The sequence below is a fragment of the Hippopotamus amphibius genome, chromosome 17 (genome assembly GCF_030028045.1).
Source record: "Hippopotamus amphibius kiboko isolate mHipAmp2 chromosome 17, mHipAmp2.hap2, whole genome shotgun sequence".
NCBI lineage: Eukaryota > Metazoa > Chordata > Mammalia > Artiodactyla > Hippopotamidae > Hippopotamus > Hippopotamus amphibius.
In genome coordinates this window covers 28,568,604-28,593,647 of record NC_080202.1, presented here as the reverse complement: position 1 = coordinate 28,593,647, position 25,044 = coordinate 28,568,604, and the positions used below count along the sequence as shown (strand labels likewise).

General features: G+C 37.8%; 1 protein-coding gene across 1 annotated transcript in view; it reads left to right on the top strand.

The window, feature by feature from the left end:
* Window positions 1-17,067: 17,067 nt before the first annotated feature.
* LOC130840820 (phosphatidylcholine transfer protein-like) overlaps window positions 17,068-25,044 on the top strand; it is a 124,457-nt gene continuing 116,480 nt past the window's right edge. The window contains exon 1 of the mRNA XM_057716755.1: window positions 17,068-17,191. The gene's annotated coding sequence lies outside the window, so the exon portion shown is untranslated. The remainder of the gene's footprint in view (window positions 17,192-25,044) is intronic.

Sequence of the window (25,044 nt, the reverse complement as noted above, 5' to 3'; positions counted from 1 at the left end):
TACCAAATTCAGGAGATCTAGGATAATATTTGGTATAGTAATATTTTTAGTACAAATAGGTTTGATAGAAGTCAAATAAGATCTTATTATATCTGTTGCAAATTTTTCATCAAGAAAAATAACTTGGTATGGTGACATTTTTATAAGCAAGTTAAGTGTAAATGAGATAAGAGCTTTTGGGTAAAATCCTTAGGAATAATTGTATTTTAGGAATATCTACTTAAAAATAATTTCTCCAGCCAACAAGGACCTACTATATAGCACAAGGAACTATACTCAATATCTTGTAATAGCCTATAATGGAGGAGACTGTAAGAAAAGAATATATATATATATCATGTATATATGTGTGTATGTGTATATTTCATATATATGTAACTGAATCACTTTACTGTACACCTGAAACTAGCACAATATTGTAAATCAACTAATTTCAATAAAAATTTTAAAAAATCTCTCCAGGTTTCAGTAACTTGAAGTTTACAGTTGTGCTAAATTAAGTTAAATGATGAGAGTTTATTGAATAGTTAGGTCATTCCCAAATAAAACAAGATACTGAAACATTAATTACTGAACATTGGCTTTCTTTTACAAAGAAATTAAAGGTATTTAGGGCTATTAATAAATATGTTTGGTGCCACACTGAGATATTTTCTATAGGAAAGCACATTTTTAGAAATTATTATTGTTATTTATGTTTGCCAATCTATAGAATGCTAATGTGAAAGTTCATAATTGCTTACTTCTTAGTTTTGACTAGAAATTAAGGTTTTTAACAGTTGAGTATTTGAATTTAAACATTTAATTAACACTACTAGAAATAATAAGGGAAACATTTCAGTATACAATAGCAAAGTAAGATGTGTGTTTTCAGTAGCAGAAGGTTTGAGGAATGGAAATGCATTTTGTTAAGGGAAAAGAAGGTAATTTTTCTTAGAGCTAGTTGTTTCTGGATAGAAAAAAATAAGAGACAAGCTAATATGGATACTAATATGAATACAGAAAGTTATGGAAGATTTGTCGAAAAGGAACCCTGAGAAAAGAATTTTGTGCACGGTCAGGATTGGCTAAGTTTAGGATAAATTTAATTGAGTATATTTTAAAGGTAAGCTGCTGCAAAATCAGAATTTGCTTTTTTCTTTTCTCTGTTAAGAGGACAGTTTTCTTAACATATTGATCTGCTTTTGACAACAGATTGCAAAGTTTATTTTACCTTTAACCACTAACCTGTTATCACTTTCTGTTTTTGCCTTTGAAATCTTTTGTTGTCACTTTGGTTAAGTGAATAAGTATTGATTCATAGTGCCCTATGATCCTATTTGACCAAGTGTTTTGAAACTTTTTGAGATTTTTGATGACAAATTTCCCAAATCAAATTCTAATGTAGTTCCTTTGACATCTAACCAACTTTGGATTGCTTCAAAGGACCCGTGAAACATCCTAAAGAGAGATATAAACTAATTAGGTTTATTTGGTATGTTAAATTACATGGAAAGCATCATCAAATGAATAATGAATCTTTGGGGGTTATATATTGTATGAGTCAGTGTTATTATTCTATTAATGATTTAAACTCTATAATATTAATTTTCTAGAAATTATATGGAATTCCTAAAAATCTGGCATGTCCTAGTAAAATGTTATCAGTCATAATTTTACTCACTATCTTAAAATGTTGTGTCACAGCAATAACCAAGTTTCTTTGTCACTTGCACTGTGAGCAGGTCTTTGTGCCTTCTTAAGCCTTTTGTCGTTTAAAGACAGTTACTGTTTTACTCTGATGTTTTGCAAAAATGTTTCCTCTTTGAGAAGATTCTTACCAAGGACTTTGTGACAAATACAGGTTTCTGACAACTTTCAGATCATACTGCTGAACTAGGTAAGAAATTAAAGAATTCTAATGGAAAACCTGATGGCTTCATAAAACTGTTAATGAACAGAGTTAGTTATGTAGGACTGTGTGAACTGGTGAATATGGTTATAATTTTTATGATTTCTGTCTGAAATATTACTAGCTTTTAATCCATGTTTTCCAAATAAAAGGAAAGCCTTACCCTCAAGCTGATTATAAGTTACAGCAACTTTCATTGAAACCAGAATTATTTTGCAAACAAATTAGTCTTAATTTGGCTATATTTGGTAGAAATGAGGGTAATTTTAGAGAGAAAAAGATTATATTTCTATAGATAGTAAATTCAAGTTTTGTTAATTGAGGTCTATGTTTGCTAAGAGTCACTTCCCAGATGGCTCCTTGTTCTTATATTCTTGTAAATTTTATCTGAATTATTAAAAGGACACTCTAGTTTGTTTCTGTAGTTTATCTCATTAATCTATCTTTGGATGAAGATCAGATGTCCCATGACCTGTAACCAGGGGGTTACGCATACTGGAAAAGATATCATTTAAAGGACTATCTCCAACCTAGATGAAAGGACACTTATCAGGTCCTCTTCACTAGCTCATGCACAGTGAACCTGAAGGGAATTGACTCTTGGATTAATATTTCTACTTAGAAAGGGCCCCTGAAATGGACTGGCTTATACAGAGCACTACTGACCTCAAAAACACCTTAAAACAATGCTCAGAGGAGAAACTACCAGACCAGGATGGTAAGAAGACATCTGAAGTAGACATCTGATCCAAGATGCCAAACCCAGCCTATATACCAATTACTTTGATAATTGCTTACACTTGCTTATGAACTAAATGTATTTCACATTATAGGCAGAGTTAAAGTTAATTGAATTGTTGAGTTTATAATCAATTACCTATATCCAGTATTTCTGGTTACCTTGGTGGATTTCTCCACTCCAAGGCTCTAACTGGATGGTCCTTAAGGAATTATTCTGGAAGAAAGAAGTTATACTTCTGTTTGGGTCACCATTGATATTACTGGATGGGACTCCCTCACTTGGCCAATCAATCATACTTGCTCTGAACATCACCATAAATGTAAAAGATCCCCCTTATGTTGGGAACAGTTAAACCATACTAAGGGTAACCAGGCTAAATAATACAAGGAAATGTGTCTGGGTGCCTTATGAACAATGCCAATATATCATTTCCTTTAAAGATAAGGATTGGTACAGAACAGATTAAGTCAGAAAACCTAGGAATATACTATGTGGCACCTAATGGAAATTCTTGGCTTAAATTCTTACTTATAACTTCACAAATACTACTAGCTGTATTACTTGTATTCTACCAATTTTATAAGATTGTTGTTTCTTTCCTTACCAAATATGTGACTGAGCCTCTGTCAAAATAATGAGTAGGTGACTTGAAGCAGTTGACCAGATATATAGTTCTATACACGCTCAATGATGATAATAGTGTGACTTTAGATATGGGAAGAAGCATCAAGAGGGAATCATTTCCTGCACCATAACAGACTAGTAAATCAGGTGGTCCAAAGACTTTTGGCTATAGTTAATAGGGCCTAGTCCAGTAATAGCACACTGAGTGGCCAATCGATGAGATTTTTGCCTGACCTAAGGATAAGCACTCTAGGACAAAAAGATCATGAAATGCCTCCCAAACATGGTCAAGTTTATGACCATGAGAGGGCACTGCCAACTAAAAATTGTCACTGGCAATCTGTCACTACAAGTATGATATCACTAGCCAATGCAGTCACTAACCTTTGACACATCCTGAAAAGAGTTCAGGGTAGAGATCAGGAATGAAGCACTCAGTGCTCTGGAAAGATTTCGCAGAACAGGTCTTCAGATAGTTAGACATTTTCACGAGAAGATTTTATGAGCTCAATTTCCCGCATTTTTCCTATCTAGAAAATCACTAAAGTCATTGATGGAGACATCTGCTCCCCATGACTAGCAGTGACCCTCTCATGACTGGCAGCCAACCTCTGCCAAAATGTGTGCTTGATTGCATGTGTGCTCCTTCACTTAAATCACATGTATACTGACTCTCCCCCATCTCTTGGAAGCACTTCCTCAGAGCCATCTTAGCGACTGTCTCCAGGGCTATAGTCCTCATTTTGCCCCAAAGAAAACTTAATTCACAATTCTCACCTTATGCATTGTTTTTCAGTCAACACCTTCAAACTCAAAATTTAAAATAAAATGTCTTCATTTTTTTAAAAAAATTATTTATTTATTATTTTTGGGGGGATACACCAAGTTCAATCATCTGTTTTTATACACATATCCCCGTATTCCCTCCCTCCCTCGACCCCCCCACCCTCCCTTGAGTCCCCCCCACCCTCCCCATCCCAGTCCTCTAAGGCATCTTCCATCCTCGAGTTGAACTCCCTTTGTTATACAACAACTTCCCACTGTTCATTTTTGATAAGCAGCTCTACCATCAGTCTCTGATATCCTACATCATTCAGTGCAGCCATTCCATCTAAGGTCTCATGAGGGTTTGGCCAAAAAAAACTTCAAGGTTCTCTGTATTCCTGATTCTCCTTTCAGTGGAGGGTCAATTTGGAAAAGTATGTGTAAAGGAGTATGACTTTGTGTGAGCCATGGTGTGCTGCGCTGTGCTCTAGAACTAAAAGAAAAACAAGATTCACAATAAAGGTTGGTGCTCACTTATAAAAAAAAATAAAAGCTAGTTTTAGTTTAGTCAGTTTAATGAAAGCAGACGTATCTTTAGAGTTTTCAGCTTTAAATACTTTTACTTTCTGTTTGCTAAAAGTCAAATAAGTTCATATTATTTCTATTATGGAATTTTTCAGCAAGAAAGATAACAAGCTGATGCTTAGCTCTTTAATATCTTGAAATTTTCATGAGTGATCTAAACATAATTGTTAAGAAGAAGGAAATTAAATAGATGTAAATAGGATAAAAGTATATAAATAAAGTTTTCAACAACAGTTATGTTCCATGCTACGTTTACTTAAAAATAGTTTCCAAAATCTTTTTGGGACTTCCCAGTCTACCTACTCATGTGAGCCAGTTCCTTGTGATAAATGTTGAACTTGGACAGAAATTTGATAAAATGTGTGGAGTATTTCCTTTGATATTTGGGGAGGTAAAAGGAATAGCTTGAGTCAAAGCACAGAGGTAGGTAATAGCTAATAACAGTGAACATTTATTGACCACTTTCTAAATGCTGGGCACAGGCTGAGCACTTCACTCACATTACATCATTTCATCCTCACACTTCTATACATATAAAGACTCCAAGAGAGCATGGAACTTTGTCTTGTTTTCAGCTATACACTCAATATAGAGAGCACACACAACATTCACACTCTACTAAAGGAATGACTGAATCAATGGTAGAACAGCAACCCTAAAGCCACAGGATCTCAATTTGAACCTATGCCAGAAAGATGGATATAAGAATTTACACTTTATCATGTGTTCCACCTATTTCTTTCTTTTTTTTAAATTAATTAATTAATTTGCTTATTTATTTTATTGGCTGTGTTGGGTCTTCATTGCTGCACACAGGCTTTCTCTAGTTGCAGCAAGCAGGGGATACTCTTCATGGTGGTGCACAGGTTCCTCATTGTGGTGGCCTCTCTTGTTGTGGAGCATGGGCTCTAGGCACGTGGGCTTCAGTAGTTGCGGCCCAAGGGCTCAGTAGTTGTGGCTCACAGGCTCTAGAGCACAGGCTCAATAGTTGTGGTGCACAGGCTTAGTTGCTCCGCGGCATGTGGGATCTTCCTGGGGCAGGTATCGAATCCATGTTCCCTGCATTGGCAGGGGGATTCTTAACCACTGCGCCACCTAGGAAGTTCTGTTCCACCTATTTCTTAACAAGAGAGTGCGTTTTTACAGCAAATGAATTTTTAGAATTCTTAACAGCTAGGATTGTTTTGTCTTTCAGTTATTTTTTGCTTAATTTTACTACTGAAAAATTTGTAAAACGTTTTTTGCTTCTCCATTCTGTTTGAGCACAGTCTTCCTTTGGAGGACTTATGCAGACTGTCTAGAAGTCCACACAGTAGAAAATAATTATTGTTGTAGCTGCTGGAGGGGAGAGAGGCAGGAGGCAGAGCAGGAGAGGAAAAGAAGAGCTTTTCACTTTCAGGCCAAGATCCTGGAAGTTAAGAAAATATGATTCGCCCATGGACAGGTATGGAGGTTGGTGGGAGTGGGGTCAGGCACGAAACCTATTTTCTCCTATCTATTTTACCTGATTCCTCTCCAGTGGTTCATAAACTGAGAAAAAAGTCAATGGAAACCAAGTGGGACTAAAACAATACTTAAGGCTCAGTGAAGGACACACAGCAACTTTTGTTCTACGTCAAACAGCTTAGGAGGGGCTGGGCCTGTTTCTAAGTGGTCATGGATTCTGCTTCCCAATGAAAGTGGAGTTTCATTTTCCCAGGGACAGTGAAGGGTGATCTTCGTTAGGAGCCTTATTTCAGGGTGGTGTTGAGTTACTGCTGGATTCCTGAAAGTGTCCAAGTAGGAGCTCTCCCTCCAGTGCACTGCTTGCTTCCTGTCCCCTTCCAGCCACTTCAAGCTCTTGTAAACAGCATTTGTTTTCCATCACAAGCTAGGAAATGTGACTGTGCAGCCAAGGTGCCAGGGCCCCAGGGAGGGTCTGCCAGGGAGGCTGTTTCCTCACATCTCATTTTAAAGTTTGTAACTTGCTGGTGGGGTTGAGTAATCGCTGAAGTTCCATGTCTTCCCATCCTATTATGTTCCACTAACTTATGAAACACCCAGTGACCCACTGGGGGACTAGCAGATCAACCAGATGTTTCCTGAGCAAAGACAGTACACAGCATGTCATTAGAGGGGCAGGCTGGCGGGCACTCACCTAGTCTGACATCACTGGGTGAGGTAGTCTGCAGGAGGATTTCAGAGCAGAGCAGCTTGGCCAGGGAAGAGCTGAGCTGGCAGCTCTGTGCTGGGATTAACTGACCCAGACAATTAGGGAGAAGGAATCAGCAATTTCAGTGTGTTTATTCTCCAGGAGGAATTAGACCCTGCCCTCCCTGAATATCCAGGGGCTCTAGGAGACCCTCCCCGCCATGGCTCCCCATGCATGGTCAGGATCACACTCACGATATTGCTTCTCATCCCAGTTCCTTGTTTTCCTGACCTTACCTGAGTTTGAAGTAGGACAAGTCCAATTGGTTGCAAAGAACAATAATGAAATAGAAATAATTATTAACAATAAGTCAACTAATGCTTCTTCCCCCCAAAACACAGGGGAGCTCAAATCCTAAAAAAAATCTGATTTCAAATCATCTCCCTATAGATCACACTGGCTTGTCAGATTCAGGGTGCTAAAAACGAATAAAATAACATAATTTTTTAACATAAGGAATGTAGATATGGAATAGTCAACTTCCCCTTAGAAAGGTCATTAAGAGTAAATCATAGCAAACAAATAAACAATTAGCAGGGATATACCTTTTGCTATCACTGTGATCTCATAAATGAAAGGTTAATTCAACCTCCTTGACTCAAAATCCCTCCAAGAAATTTTCTTCACACGCATAATCAAATCCAAACTACTGAGACCTGAAAAGTTCCATATGACCTAGGATCTGACCCCTGCCTACTTTATAAGCTCCACCGCCTCCTCTTCTTATTCTTCTCCAGCCTTTTCTCTGTCCTTCAACCCCTGATCTTTGCATTTGCTGTTCCCCACATCCTCAGGGCTCTTCCCCCAGATCTCTGGACAACGCCCTCCTGTGGTGGGCAGCTTTCTGACAGGGCTCCCAGGGCTCTACCTCCTGGGACTCATGTCTGTATTATCTGCTCTCCTGTGTGTGAGCTGGACCTACTCACTTGCTTCTAAAGAACAGACCAGAGTAGACCTGCTGTAAAGAAGAGCAACAGTGACAGGACATCACCCAAAGATTAGGTTTTGAAAGACTGTGGCATCCTTCTTGCTCACTCTCTCTCTCTGGTTCTTCTCACTTGCTCTGATAAAGTGAGTTGCTGTGTGTGAGCTGCTCTCTGGAGAGGCTGATGTGACAAAGAACAGAGGATGGTCACTTGACCAGCAGCCAGTCAGGAGCTGAGACCCTCCATCCAACAGGCTGGGAGGAACTGAGTCCTGCCAACAACCTGCACATGAGACCGCAGAGGATCCTTCCCTGTCCTGTCCAGCTTTGCAAGGACTGCAGTCCCAGAGGTCACCTTGACTGCAGCCTCGTGAGAGATGCTGAGCCAGACACCAGGACCAGCTCAGCCACACCAATGTCCCCGACACACTGAAACCCTGAGATAAGAAATGTTTTTAGCCAGTAAGTTCTGGCTACACAGTGATAGGTTACTCACTTTACTCAGGTCTCTGCTCAAATGTTTCCCTGTTTTGGAGTCTCTCACCTCCAAAACCAACAAAATTGGTCACACATTATCCTCTATCCCCTTACCCATCTGCATTTTTCTTTCTGGAAATTATCTCTACTTACATTTGTATTACATATTTTTCTATTAGCTGGCCTCCCTACTAGAATGAAAATCTGATGAGCACTATGTCTGTCGTTTTCCTGGTAAATAAAATGAGCATATATTTGCCCTGATGGTGCTTAGGTCTATTTGACAAATATTTATTACAGGGCTACTGTATGCCTGGCCCAGTGACTATAGGTTCCCTGGTATCTAGGCCAGTTAATTTCAGTCTGCTAAATAGATAGATACAGATATAGATACAGATACAGATATAGACATAGATATAGATAGTTGTTGCTGTTGTGAAACTGCTCTGTCTTGATAATGTACCTTTCTATGCCTTTAACTGAGTATTTAATTAAAATGCCAATATTTTGTCAAGGCCAGAGCTGTCCAGTGTAGGATGACCATAATTATTTGAAAAGTTCTTACTTCACCCATGCTGAATTCTAACTTCCTGCTACTTTCATCTATTAGCCTTAGCTTTACTCTCAGAAATAATAAAGAACATATCCATTCTGTCCTGCAAACCTGGTTCTAATTGTTCCATTAACTCTATTTCTTTGGCTGTAAATTATGCTTATTGAATTTATTGTCTCTTTTTTATACACTAGACTTTTCTTGGATATTTGGTGTTTCCTCATTTGGTGCTCACCTTTGCTGTTGAGATTGCAGTTTAACTTTCTGCTTCCCTAGAGGAGGTGTGGGAGCTACTGCTGAGGCACCCTGTCCCCCAGTTTCCACTGGGAGTGGGCGGGCCCACGGCGCCATTAGCCAGGCATCTGGGGACCATCTCCTGTATCATCTGACCTAGAACTTGCCTGTGTATCTGCCTGAAGCTCCCACAGTCACTCTTCTCATCTCAAGGCAGATTCCTCTACCCCTGGTGTATGTGTGTGTGTGTGGTCCATGGTGGTTAATTGGCCCGGCCACTTTCCTGCTCTCAGGAGAGACACTGGAGTAGATGACCTCTGAATGGGCATCATCTGTACCGTTCTTCCCATCTTTACAACTGCCTTCCTCCACAGGAGTCCTGACTGCTAGCTTTTCTCAAGTTTATCTCATCCGTTTGCTGTCTGTTTTTAGACCACAAAGTGTAACAATTCTTATATTGAAATCCTTATGTTTTCATTCTTATGTATGTAGTTATGTGTGTATATTTTACATATTTAAAAATATAAATTATGGCTATATTTACATTTTACATACACATATGTATATATAGTCAGCTTAGCTGCCATCTTGAAACTATTATCTGTGCTTCCTTTTCCATCAGCTCTTCAAATATTTGAAGATTTTTATCCCACCATCTCATATTCCTTCCTTCTTTGTCTAAAAATATTGTTTATTTTTTAAATTTTTATTTATTTATTTATATTTTATTTTATTTTATTTATTTTGGCTGTGTTGGGTTTTTGTTGCTGTGTGTGGGCTTTCTCTAGTTGCAGCAAGTGAGGGCTACTCTTCATTGTGGTGCGCGGGCTTCTCATTGCGGTGGCTGCTCTTGTTATGGAGCTTGGGCTCTAGGTGCATGGGCTTCAGTAGTTGTAGCACAGGGGCTTAGTTGCTCCATGGCATGTGGGATCTTCCTGGACCAGGGATGGCACCCATGTCCCCTGCATTGGCAGGCAGATTCTTAACCACTGCGCCACCAGGGATGCCCCTATCATTTCTTTAATGACTCTAATCTCCAATAATTTTCTTATGTTTTATTACCAAAACCTCCCTCTTCTATTCCAATGGACACGTTAGAGTTCATTCAGTAGCACTATCTGGCTCCCAGTGTGAGAGGAATACTTAGAGTACAGTGGGACTATTACTTCTTGTACTCTTTTTTCTGTTAGTGCTAAGTCCGATTTATCTTTTTTAACTACATATTTATACTACTGATTCACAATAACCAATTGCCTTTCCACTCCTTGTCCATATTTTAAATATATAAATTCTGCCAAGCAACAGCACACCTCTCTGCTTGTGTAATTGATTACTAACCAGAATGAAGGACTTCACACTAGTTTCTACTGAGTATTACCATGTTAGTTTTAACATCTCACATGCCTTTGAAGACTGTCAGCCTATGCAGAAAGACTAGCTTCAGTTTATACTTGTCTTTACTAAGCCGTCAGTCCTCTGATGTATTGATCCCTGGTGAATTGTGGTTTCTTCAATCTATACAATATTTTTTCCTCTCTTACTAACTTTTTAGAGAGCATACTTTGTTAGCTTCTTTAGATAAAGCCCATTTTTTACTCACTGGGATTATGTCATCCATTTATTCAGTAAAGATTTGTCAAGGGCCAGCTCGGTGCCAAGAGCCAAGCTGGGCACTGGCTACACAGAGAGAAAGAAACGTGGTTCTTGACCTCATGGAACTTAAGGTACATTTTAGGGTAAATTTTGCCTATACTTCATAACCTATATTTCTTTTATAACCTTCAGCCATGGTATTGTACACATCCCTCTTTAAAGCTCTTTATATAGTTTTACTTGCTTTTTATGATCTTCAGGATACCACATTCTCTATCTCCTGGGGTTCCTGGTAAAAGGGTCACATAATAGAAAACATTCACAGTGAAGATGACGAGGACTCAAACTCGGAGCCCAGCACCTACTGGCTCTGTGCACCCTGACAAATAGCTTAATGTCTCTGAGCCTCGATTTTTTGCATCCCTAAAATAGGACAATATTCACACCCTAAGTTGTTGTGAAAACTAAGTAAAATTATGTACATAATCACTTAGCATATTTAAAATGCATCTGCCCCACTTCTACCACTTTGTCCACTTATCCACCATGCACATAACCATCATTTCCTGCTTTACAAATCTGAATTAAGTAGTTAATATCCATTCATGCTTTTTTCTCCCTTTACCCTTTAAAAAATAAAATTCTTAGAAACTCAGATCCATAATGTGTTGTTAGATGCTTTTGTTTCACAAATTTAGTGTCAGAAGAGATGAATTCATCTATCACCTTCAGGTTTCTTTTTGTTCAGGTGTGGGATGGATGTTAGGAAAGTGTCATTCCTATCTGGACTATGTGGTCTGAAATTGCTGCTACATTGTAAAAGCTTTATTGTGAATTCCTTTCTTGATTTAGTATGTTTATGCTATTGGCTATGTTTCCGAATAACTGTTTCTGCAATGTTATCTTCCCCCTTCTAACTTGCCAATAACCTGCACTTCCTCAGAACAAGTTCAATGCTAAGTCCTCTAGTGAAACTTCCTAAATCCCTTCTTCCAGGCTTTACTTATGATGTTTCTACTGAATTGTGTCATATCTCAAAATATCTTACATCATTTACTACTAGGTGGTAAGCACCGTGCAGCCAGAGGAAAGCACTCTTCTGTCTTTCTATTCCCAGCTTATAAGACTGGGAGGAGCCAGTAGGCACTTGTTAGAGATAACTCATGGATGCCGGTGTGAATAAATGACTAGATTTTATTGTCTGCAATCAGATTTCATTCTCTATGAAATGAGAGATAGCCAGATGCCTTAAAAAGCCTATTTGAGCACTAAAATGCTATGATTCTTAGTCTTTGTATTATGTTACTCAAATGCAGCATAACTTATTTTATTTCAAGTATTTGTCTTGATGCAAGCCCTTTTTGTATGTTCAGAAGCATCTTGATATTTAAGCCATCGGCATTTGGGTGCTTATACAACCCATCTCTCTGACCCTTTGCCTGCCGTTGCAGCAAGGATATGGCTGAGTTGATGTATCTACTTTCTTTGCCTCCTAAAGCTTACTCACTCTCTGGGTCTCAGGTGAAAGTATCGCTTCCTTCAGAAGCAGCCTCCTGATTCTCCTGCTCTAACTCTTCTGTTGATGGACATTTAGGTTGCTTCCATGTCCTGGCTATTGTAAACAGTGCTGCAATGAACATTGGAGTGCATGTGTCTTTTTGAATTATGGTGTTCTCTGGGTATATGCCCAACAGTGGGATTGCTGGGTCATATGGTAGTTCTATTTTTAGTTTTGCAAGGAACCTCCATACTGTTTTCCATAGTGGCTGTATCAATTTATATTCCCACCAGCAATGCAAGAGCGTTCCTTTTTCTCCACACCCTCTCCAGCATTTACTGTTTGTAGATTTTCTGATGATGCCCATTCTAACTGGTGTGAGGTGATACCTCATTGTAGTTTTGATTTGCATTTCTCTAATAATTAGTGATGTTGAGCAGCTTTTCATGTGCTTCTTGGCCATCCATATGTCTTCTTTGGAGAAATGCCTATTTAGGTCTTCTGCCCATTTTTTGATAGGATTGTTTGTTTTTTTGATATTGAGCTGGATGGACTGTTTATATATTTTGGAGATGAATACTTTGTCTGTTGATTCATTTGCAAATATTTTTTCCCATTCTGAGGGTTGTCTTTTCGTCTTGCTTATAGTTTCCTTTGCTGTGCAGAAGCTTTGAAGTTTCATTAGGTCCCACTTATTTATTTTTGTTTTTATTTCCATTATTCTAGGGGGTGGATTAAAAAAGATCTTGCTGTTATTTACATGGAAAAGTGTTCTTCCTATGTTTTCCTCTAGGAGTTTTATAGTGTCTGGCCTTACATTTAGGTCTTTTATCCATTTTGAGTTTATTTTTGTGTATGGTGTTAGGAAGTGTTCTAATTTCATTCTTTTATATGTAGCTGTCCAGTTTTCCAAGCACCACTTATTGAAGAGGCTGCCTTTTCTCCATTGTATATCCTTGCCTCCTTTGTCATAGATTAGTTGACCATAGTTTATCTCTGGGCTTTCTATCCTGTTCCATTGATCTATATTTCTGTTTTTGTGCCAGTACCATACTGTCTGGATCATTGTAGCCTTATAGTATAGCCTGAAGTCAGAAGCCTGATTCCCCCAACTCCATCTTTCCTTCTCAAGGTTGCTTTGGCTATTTGGGGTCTTTTGCGTTTCCATACAAATCGTAAAATGTCTTGTTCTAGTTCTGTGAAAAATACCATTGGTAATTTGATAGGGATTGCATTGAATCTGTAAATTGCTTTCGGTAGTATAGTCATTTTCACAATGTTGATTCTTCCAATCCAAGAACATGGTATGTCCCTCCATCTGTTTGTGTTGTCTTTGATTTCTTCCATCAGTGTCTTATAGTTTTCTGAGTACAGGTCTTTTACCTCCTTGGTTAGGTTTATTCCTAGGTATTTTATTCTTTTTGTTGCAATGGTGAATGGGATTGTTTCCTTCATTTCTCTTTCTGATCTTTCATTGTTGGTGTATAGAAATGCAAGAGATTTCTGTGTGTTAATTTTGTATCCTGCAACTTTACCAAATTCATTGATTAGCTCGAGTAGTTTTCTGGTGGCATCTTTAGGATTTTCTATGTATAATATCATGTCATCTGCAAACAGTGACAGTTTTACTTCTCCTTTTCCAATTTGGATTCCTTTTATTTCTTTTTCTTCTCTGACTGCTGTGGCAAGGACTTCCAAAACTATGTTAAATAGTAGTGGCAAGAGTGGACATCCTTGTCTTGTTCCTGATCTTAGAGGGAATGCTTCCAGTTTTTCACCATTGAGAATGATGTTTGTTGTGGGTTTGTCATATATGGCCTTTATTATGTTGAGGTAGATTCCCTCTATGCCCACCTTCTGGAGAGTTTTTATCATAAATGGGTGTTGAATGTTGTCAAAAGCTTTTCCTGCATCTATGGAGATGATCATGTGGTTTTTCTCCTTCAGTTTGTTAATGTGGTGTATCACATTGATTGATTTGTGTATATTGAAGAATCCTTGCATTCCAGGGATAAACCCCACTTGATCATGGTGGATGATCCTTTAAATGTGTTGTTGGATTCTGTTGGCTAGTATTTTGTTGAGGATTTTTGCTTCTAAATTCATCAGTGATATTGGTCTGCAGTTTTCTTTTTTTGTAGTATCTTTGTCTGGTTTTGATATCAGGGTGATTGTGGCTTCATAAAATGGGTTTGGGAGTGTTCCTTCCTTTGCAATGTTTTGGAAGAGCTTGAGAAGGATGGGTGTTAGCTCTTCTCTAAAAGTTTGATAAAATTCACCTGTGAATCCATCTGGTCCTGGACTTTTGTTTGTAGGGAGATTTTTAATCACAGTTTCAATTTCATTACTTGTGATTGGTCTGTTCATATTTTCTATTTCTTCCTGATTCAGTCTTGGAAGGTTATACTTTTCTAAGAATCTGTCCATTTCATCCAGGTTGTCCATTTTATTGGCATATAGTTGCTTGTAGTAATCTCTTATGGTGCTTTTTATTTCTGCGGTGTCTGTTGTCACTTCTCCTGTTTCATTTCTAACTTTATTGATTTGAGTCCTCTCCCTCTTTTTCTTGATGAGTCTTGCTAGAGGTTTATTGATTTCTTTTTTATCTTCTCAAAGAACCAGCTTTCAGTTTTGTTGATTTTTGCTATTGTTTTCTTTGTCTGTATTTCATTTATTTCTGCTCTAATCTTTATGATTTCTCTCCATCTACTAACTTTGGGTTTTGTTTGCTCTTCTTTCTCTAGTTTCTTTAGGTGTAAGGTGAGATTGTTTATTTGGGATGTTTCTTGTTTCTTGAGGTAGGATTGTATCACTATAAACTTCCCTCTTAGAACTGCCTTTACTGCATCCCATAGGTTTTGGATCGTTGTGTTTTCATTGTCATTTGTCTCTAGGAATTTTTTGATTTCCTCTTTGATTTCTTCAGTGATCTGTTGGTTATTTAGTAGCGTAATGTTTAGCCTCCAAGTGTTTGTGTTTTTTACAGTTTTTTTCCTGTAATTGATTTCTAATCTCATAGCATTGTGGTCAGAAAAGATGCTTGATACAATTTCAATTTTCTTGAATTTACCAAGCCTTGATTTATGACCCAAAATGTGATCTATCCTGGAGAATGTCCCATGTGCACTTGAGAAGAATGTGTAATCTGCTGTTTTTGGATGTAATGTCCTATAGATATCTATTAAATCCAGCTGATTTATTGTGTCATTTAAAGCTTGTGTTTCCTTATTAATTTTCTGTCTGGATGATCTGTCCATTGGTGTAAGAGGGGTATTAGAGTCCCCCACTATGATTGTGTTACTGTCCATTTGTTCTTTCATAGTTGTTAGCGTTTGCTTTATGTATTGAGGTGCTCCTATATTGGGTGCATATATATTTATAATTGTTATCTCTTCTCCTTGGATGGATCCCTCAATCTTTATGTAGTGTCCTTTCTTGTCTCTTGTAACATTTTTTATTTTAAAGTCTATTTTATCTGATATGAGTATTGCTACTCCAGCTTTCTTTTGATTTCCATTTGCATGGAATATCTTTTTCCATCCCCTTACTTTCCGTCTGTATGTGTCCCTAGGTCTGAAGTGGGTCTCTTGGAGACAGCATATATATGGGTCTTGTTTTTGTATCCATTCAGCCAGTCTGTGTCTTTTGGTTGGCACATTTAGTCCATTTACATTCAAGGTGATTATCGATATGTATGTTCCTATTACTATTTTCTTAATAGTTTTGGGTGTGTTTTTGTAGGTCCTTTTCTTCTCTTAGGTTTCCCGCTTAGAGAAGTTCCTTTAGCGTTTGTTGTAAGGCTGGTTTGGTGGTGCTGAATTCTCTTAGCTGTTGCTTGTCTGTAAAGCTTTTGATTTCTCCATCGTATCTGAATGAGATCCTTGCTGGGTAGAGTATTCTTGGTTGTAGGTTCTTCTCGGTCATCAATTTAAATATATCATGCCACTCCCTTCTGGCTTGCAGAGTTTCTGCTGAGAAATCAGCTGTTACCTTTATGGGAGTTCCCTTGTATGTTATTTGTCGTTTTTCCCTTGTTGCTTTTCATAACTTTTCTCTGTCTTTAATTTTTGTCAACTTGACTACTATATGTCTTAGTGTGTTTCTCCTTGGGTTTATCCTGTCTGGGACTCTCTGTGCTTCCTGGACTTGGGTAGCTATTTCCTTTCCCATGTTAGGGAAGTTTTCAACTATAATCTCTTCCAATATTTTCTCAGGTCCTTTCTCCCTCTTGTCTCCTTCTGGTACCCCTATAATGCGAATGTTGGTGCATTTAATATTGTCCCAGAGGTCTCTTATGCTGTCTTCAGTTCTTTTCATTCTTTTTTCCTTATTCTTTTCTGCATCAATGATTATCACCATTCTGTCTTCCAGGTCACCTATTTGTCCTTCTGCCTCAGTTAATCTGCTATTGGTTCCTTCCAGTGCATTTTTCATTTCAGTTATTGTGTTGCATATCTCTGTTTGTTTGTTCTTTAATTCTTCTAGGTCTTTGGTAAACTTTTCTTGTAACATTTTGATCTTTGCATCCAATCTTTTTTCAAAGTCCTGGATCATCTTCACCATCATTATTCTGAATTCTTTTTCCAGAAGAGTGCCTATCTCCTCTTCATTTAGTTGCTTTTCTGGTGTTTTATCTTGTCCCTTCATCTGGTACAAAGTCTTTTGCCTTTTCATTTTCTCTGTCTTTCTGTGGTTGTGATTTTCATTTCCACAAGATGAAATACTGCTAATACTGCTTGATTCTGCTGTCTGCCCTCTTGTGGAGGAAGCTGTCTAGGAGGCTCATGGGTGCTTCCTGATGGGAGGGACTGATGGTGGGTTGGGCTGGGTGGTTGGAGCTCAGTAAAACTTTAATTTGATTTGGTGGGTGGAGCTCAGTGACCCTTTAACTGCTTGTCTGCTAATGGGTGGGGCTCTGTTCCCACACTGGTGGTTGTTTGGCCTGAGGCGACCGAGCCCTGGAGCTTACAGGCTCTTTGGTGGTGCTAATGGTGGACTCTGGAAGGGCTCATGCCAATGAGCACTTCTCAGAACCCCTGCTGCCAGTGCCCCTGTCTCCTCGGTGAGCCCCAGCTGCCCCCCACCTCTGCAGGCAACCCTCCAAGACCAGCAGGTAGGTCTGGTTCAGTCTCCTATGGGGTCACTGCTCCTTCCTCCTGGGTCCTGGTGAGCACACTTTTTTGTGTGCCCTCCAAGAGTGGAATCTCTATTCCCCCAGTCCTGTGGAAGTCCTGCAATCAAATCCTGCTGGCTTTCAAAGTCTGATTCTCTGGGGATTCCTCCTCCTGTTGCTGGACCGCCAGGTTAGGAAGCCTGATGTGGGGCTCAGAACCCTCAGGACTTCTTCAGTATAACTGTTCTCCAGCTTGTGAGTCACCCACCCAGCATTTAAGAGATTTGATTTTAATGCAATTGTACCCCTCCTACCATCTCATTGCAGCTTCTCCTTTGTTTCTGGATGTGGGATTTTTTTTTTTTTTTTTTTTTTTTTTTTGGTGAGTTCCAGTGTCTTTGTTTCGATGGTTGTTCAGCAGTTAGTTCTAATTCCGGTGCTCTTGCAAGAGGGAGTGAGTGCACGTCCTCCTAGTCTGCCATCTTGATTCTCTGATCCTCCTACTCTAACTCTTGCTACACTGTTTGGCGATTGTCTGATTACATGTGTTCCCTTCTCCTAATTGTAAGTTGCATATGGGAGAAGATGCCATTTTTCTTCTTTATTGCTGCATCGCTAAAGCTTAGCCCAGTGCCTGACACATCGTACTTGTTCCTGAATCTACTGAATGAATCAGTGAATGTAGGAGTCCCTGCTCTGAGGGGATTGAAATGTTATAGGATACACAAGAGAAGCACACAAATAACCAATATATTCATGCCTCCCCTTTACAGTTCCCAAGGATTAGATTTAGCAGAAACTAACTCTAATCTTTCTTTTTGTTTCTACTTTTTTGCTGCAAGGAAAATTTAGGCTTAGAATATATATCATTTCCCAAGGTGACTCTACAGCTAGAAAGTGGCAGAAATGAATTTGAACTCTAGTTTTCTGAGAGCAAATTAAGTGTTCCCTACATAACATTGCAGCAATATTCAGCAAGTGTTACAAAATTTCTACAAAAATCTATTGCATTTCGTAAATGGGAGAATTCACTCCTAGATAAGATGACATTTGACTTTGAATCAGAAAGACAAATCAGCTTTTTTAAAAACAATTATCTCCAATTACCAAAACATAATCAAAGAACCCTTATACGTTATAATAAAGTCAACTAATACAGACATACTTAACGCAAAAGTCAAAGTTCACCTCGCTCTTGTATTAATTACATTACCAAGACATAGCCATCATAAAACATATCTGTGTATATAAACATGACATGGTGGTTTTGTTTTATTTGTTTTAAAAGGAATCACACTATAAAAACTGTTCAGCAGCCTCCTTTTTTTTTTTAACTTCAATAACACTTGGACAAACTTCTGTCTCCTAACTTCTTACCTACTGCCCTTTTAAATGCTGCATTTCATTTATTTATAGGTATGGTTCATAATTTGTTTAATCTCCTGTTGTGGGAAGTTAGATGGTTTTCTATTTTCTCTACTATAAATATTTCTGCATATATATATATGTATATATCTGAGCCCTCATTAAAGATTTTCTGTCCATCAATTCCTAGAAATAGGATTTCTTGCGTCATGGGTTATATGCTTTTTAAATTGTGAACAAAACTGACAAAAATCTACAGAATATGAAAAGCTGGAATCGGGAGGCAAAAAATATTCAAGATGTGGAAAGTCACATAAATAAAGGTACAGAGAAGCATAGGTAACATTCCTTTATTTCTCCTAAGAAGTTTTAGCATTTTAACCCTTTGTGTGAGCTCAGAAAGCAAATTCTAGTTCCTGCCAAGTGACCACAGCTACTTGTCAGTTTCTCTTTATCTTCCTCCTATCCCTTCAATGATGAAGTCCCCAGAAGTTAACTACTCTCATTAGTAATCTTAACCACTAAAATCCCTGAAAACCAATGTTTGCTGCCATTCGGTTTTTAATCTTAATGACTCCTCACTACACGCAGACACCTCATTGTGCTATTCACACTTTCCAGGTGAACCAAAGACTTGATTCAACTGTAGTCCAAGAAAAGGAGGTCTGCACAATTCCACACACATACACACACTGACTTAACTCCACTTCCCACCAGCAGCTGAAACTTAAAATTGAATGACCATGACATGAGATGTTTTAAACAGCTATTCCCTTGCCTTCGCTAATGTGCAGTCACATTTAATGGTGTTTATTTGGAAGTGTGCACGTTTACCCTTGGAAACCTATTATGCATCTCTCACCTTGCAGTGAACAAACAGACATTGTAATTTCATATAGTCTAACTGTCTGCTTAAATTTAGGTCTGCACTCAAATGACAAAAATGCTTGAGTATCAGTCATCTTTGAATCTAAGGGACTTATTCATATAGCATGTGGGGCTCTATTCATAAATGATTTATGTCTTTGCATAAGAGGGAATGGGGGCTGTGTGTGTGTGTGTGTTGCTCAGAGAACCATCGACTGCCTCTCCTGAGTAATTTATACAAGATCAATATTTATGAAAGTGAACCAAGAATTGTGCTTTATTCTCTGAGATCTAAATACTTCATTTTTAGTTCCTTCACCCATGGAAGGGAGCCTGACAGATTGAAATGTTTGCCCAAAAGCTACTTAAAATGGTTCTTACTTTGTTTTTCTTGCTTTAGATACAGTGTGATGCTTTTGCTGAAAATGCAGATTTCTGTCATGGATGTTGCTTACAACTAACATATAAATATTCAAAAATGTATTTGTGGAATAAATGAGTAAAGAGAAATAAGCAACATTGCTGTCACTGTTCACAAAGGGAAAAGAAGGCTGCCCACTGAGTGTACTCTTTTAACATATATTAATTGAGCACCTGCTAGACATTTTGCATTGAATGAGGACACAGTTGTTACTTGGAATGATCTTCTAGCCATATATGTAAATAATTACAAACATAATAATAAAAAGTGATGTATTCTCTATTAGAGGTTAAAAAAGTGTTCTGAAGACCCAGAGGAAAGATCAACTAATTCTGCTCAGAGAAGTTTAGGAAAGAGTACAAATCTGTAGGAGTTCAACAGGCTTATGGTGAATGGGGAATGGGATTTTAGGAAGAAGTAATGGCATGAACAAAAGAAACATAAAAGTCCTTCAGATTGCAGAAATGGGATGTGTTGCCACGAATTATTAGAGGATGTGTGTCAATAATGACAAGTAAGTCTGAACTTTTCCATTAGAATTGGATTGTAAAAGACCTTATATGCTCAACCAGTGAGCTGTTACCTTCTTTTGTAAGTAAAAGGAGACCCTCAGAGACTTTTAAACATGGAAGTGACATAATCAGATTTTCCATAGTGATGTATCTCTAGGGTAAGGGGGCAAACACATTCATGTGAATAGCACATAGGTAAAGCAGGCACTGGCCAAGCAGAGGATGTACAAAGAGCAAGAGAACAGCCATCTTAAGTGATATGACCTTACACTCCACCCCTACATACCCGGAAGAACTCTTACAATCTTGATCCACCCCTCTTTCTCAATATCCTTGGGGTCAAGTATGTTGAGGTGCACTGCAACCAAACACCACAAATGCAATACAGACACCAGCAGCTAAGAGTATCAAGAGTAAGCCAGGCACTTACGGTGTCAATTTTTCATGAAATTTCAGAGAACGAAAACAGTATCTTGCTGTAGACTCAGCAATCAGACTCATTTCACAGTGAGGTCACCATTGTCGCCCAATCTCCAAACAGGTTTCCCTCTGCTCAGACTAGGGGTGAAATGTAAGATGTTTAAAAGACACCATACAGGGAAGATCATGACCATTAAGCAAAATACAAGCAGTAGCAGCATTCTGAGATAATACCACTCCTGCCTGTGGTTTCTGTTCTGGCCTGCAGTACCATACCACTGTCTACCCTCAATCGCCACAGCCAGTGCCAAATGCTGACACCATCTATACTATCTGTGTACCATCTGGTGGAGAAGGGTAGAGAGGAGATAAGTGGGTTTCCACTTGCTTATCACGTCTAGTTGTGTCTCTATGGAATGCTGCTTTGAGAAGGACTTCAGAACTGCATCTGGACTCAGCAGGAAAGTCTCCAGTAATAAAGAAGTAATGTCTACCATTAGTGTAAGAAGAGAAAGAAAAGAGAGTGGAAGCAGGCATAAGCTGAGCATTTGCCATCCCTGAATTAACAGGATGTTGGGAAAGTCTAGGTGAGAAATCTTAAGTCCTAACTTTACAGCAATCTCAATTTGTAAGTGAGCATATTTAAATATTTTACACTATATATACTAATTAAATACATTAAATGTTATTAAGAAAGGGAATAGAAGCAGGAAAGTAAGTTGAGAGTGGTAAGGAGGTGAAAAGGAAGGTAATGATTTCAGTATTGGGCATAATAAGTTCTAGGAGCACAGAGGATATCCAGAGAGAGGTACTCAATAAAGTGTTTGAAGCCTGGAGTTGAAGCCCAAGTGAATGTTCTGGGATGGAGATATAAACTTGGGGTTCTTCAGAGTATGGGCAGCATTTAATGCACTGCATGGATAGTATCTCTCAAGAAGAAATCCTGATGAACACCAACATTTAAATAATGGACAGGAGAAAAGGAAGATCTGTGTGAATGAGTTAAAACATCCACAAAGTGTATTTACAACTTGAGAAAAATGTGAAATTTTCTCTCAACCTTTCATTATCACAGACACATACAGAACCAAAGGAGATTTTTATTTCTGACCCTGATAGACTAGTTTGTTTCAGACCAACTATCCTGCAGACAGTAACTGGAAAAGGTAGTTTAAAATTCTAAAAATCTGTTTGAAAGCATGGGAAAACTACAAAGACAATGGTGACTTAGGGGTTAAAAAAATCCAGGGAGAAGTGCAAATAGATGAGCATGATACTAAGGCTTTACATTTCCTCTTAAGGTTTTTGCTAATTTATAAGTTAAGGCAAGGAAGCTGAGAAACTAAGTAAAGCTTAGGCAGTCTTATGGAGGCCATATGTCTTCTTTGGAGAAATGTCTATTTAGGTCTTCTGCCTATTTTTGATTTTTTTTTTTTTAATGATTTTGAGCTATATGAGCTGTTAGTATATTTTGGAAATTAATGCCTTGTCAGTCGCATCATTTGCAAATATTTTCTCTCATTCTGTAGGTTATCTTTTTGTTTTGTTTATGGTTTCCTTTGCTGTGCAAAAGCTTGTAAGTTTGATTGACTCCTATTTGTTTATTTTTGTTTTTATTTCCATTACTGTAGGAGATGGGTCCAAAAAAATATTGCTGCGATTTACATCAAAAAGTGTCTTGATTATGTTTTCCTCTAGGAGTTTTATAGTATCTGATCTTGCATTTAGGTCTTTAAACCATTTTGAGTTTATTTTTTGTTTAACCCATTTTGAGTTTATTTTTTGCATGGTGTTAAAGAATTTTGTAATTTCATTTTTTGAAATGTAGCTGTCCAGTTTTCCCAGCACCACTTATTTGAAGAGACTGTCTTTTCTCCATTATATGTTCTTGTTTCTTTTGTCATAGATTAATTGACCATGGGTGAGTGCGTTTATTTCTGGCATTTAGATCCTGTTCCATTGATCATATTTCTGTTTTTGTGCCAGTAACCACACTGTTTTGATTACTATGGCTTTGTAGTATAGTCTGAAGCCAGGGATCCTGATTTCTCCAGCTCTGTTTTTGATTGCTTTGGCTATTTGAGGTCTTTTGCACTTCCATACAAATTAAAAATTTTTTGTTCTAGTTCTGTGAAAGACAGACTTTTTAAAAACTGGGATTTACATGTCTGAAATATTAGAAAAGGAGATGAATATTAGATTTAAAAAATTTAGCTTAAAAAGTCAAATAAAATTATGGAACTGAGAAACTAAAAACTGAAATTAACAACTCAATATAAGATACAAACTACAGATTAAACATAAGTGAGGGGAGAATCAATGCATGTGAAAATAAATCTCTTGGAAATATACAGATAGAATCATGGAGGTAATAGAAGAATACAGAAGAGTCTAAGATATGGATCAAGATGAAAAAATCTAAAATATGTGTAATTATGATACCATAAGAGTGAGAAGAGATAGTAAGGCAGAAGCAATATTTAAAGAAATAGTAGTGGGACAACTCCTAAAATTGCTGAAGAACATCAAACTACAGATTCAAGAAATGTTACAAACAAGTAGGAAAAAATACAAATAAAAACACATTTTAACTAATCACGGTATTAACTGATGAAACAAAACAAAATAAAAAACAGTCAAAGGAGGGAAATATACTTTAACTTAAAAAAAAAAGTCCTGAGGCTTGTGGCTGACTTCTCATCAGAAATGATGAAAGCCAGAGATAACTGGCATTTTCAAAATATTATAAGAATAAAACACTGCCAATCTAGAATTTTACACACTTAAATATCAATATATTCTTCAGAAATGGTGACATAATAAAAACATTTTCAGAAAGCACAATCTAAGGGAATTTATCAAACTCATAGTAGATAGAATATTAGAAGAATATCTTTGCATAGTGGTAAAATAATTGAAAATTAAAAAAGGGAAATGCAGAAAAGGATGAGTAGCAACAGAAAGATTAAATTTGTGTTTCAATCTAAAGAAATGTTGAGTGTATAAAACAATAATAATGTGTGAGAGATAACAGATGTCTGATGATTCATTTCCAAGGAATGTAGTAAAAGTTTGTGGACGTGACCAAAGGCTTGTACCAGAAAGTAACAGGCAAGTTTCCCGCTAAAGATAGCAGAACAAAAGGAGGCATGGTAGCTGTCACGAGGTCATAGAGGAGGCCTAAGCCCTCCAATCAAACAGTAGTAGAGTACACATTGTAACCTCATTGGTAGGCAACATTTGGGAAAGCATGTGAACCCTGTAGTACTCAGTCAATGAGGAACCAGGGGAGGGATTTGCAGACTAGGGATAAAAAGAATTTTCATGATCATCATGCATGTGCCTGTCCCTCCAGCAGACACCTGCTCTTGCAAGACCAATATTAAAGTCTCACCTTACTGTGCTCTGGGCTTCCGTGTCCTTTCTTTGGTAATTGGACAAGTGAGCTCTGTTTCTCACATAATGTCATATGGAGTTTAAAATATCATTAGTTAAAATAATTTACAACACAGCACAAAAGAGAGCAGGAGGTAAATAGTGGTAAATTTTCACACTTTTAAAGTGATAAAAATTTATATTTATATTAGGGTGAGTCAAAAATTATCCACACTTTGGCTGTAGAATTTACAGAAGTTTTAATAGTAACCAGAGTGCAGATACTTTTTGACTCACTCTCGTATTAGATTTTAATGTCATGTATTTGTGTTTTGTTATCAAGGATATACGAGGGTGAGTCAAAATTATCCACACGCTGGCTGTGGAATTTATTTTGATTAACTTTTAGAAAAGACAAATACATCATTTTTCAGCATAATCTCCTTGCTTTTCAATACACTTTGTCCATCTGTAAACAAGCTTTTGTATTCCCTCATTAAAAAATGTTTTAGGCTGAGCTGCGAGCCATGGATGCACCACTGTCTTCACTTAGTCAGAAGTGAATCTTCATCCTCATAGGGCTGCTTTCAGGGCATCAAACAGGTGAAAGCCTGATGGAGCAACATTAGTACTATAGGTGACCTTCTTCACAACAAAACATTTTTTCTGTACTGCACACAAAGTCTTCGATAACTAATGGCACCAAGTACACCGTCAGACCACAAAAAACGAATCACTGTACCCTGCTCTTTTGTGCAAATCACAAGTGTGGCATCTAGTTTTGTTCACACTGCAGTTACAAATGAATTGATTGTAACATGTTCACACCTGCACAGCAGTGACTGGAGAGACAGTAGACTTGATATGTCTATAATGCCTTGAAATGTACATGG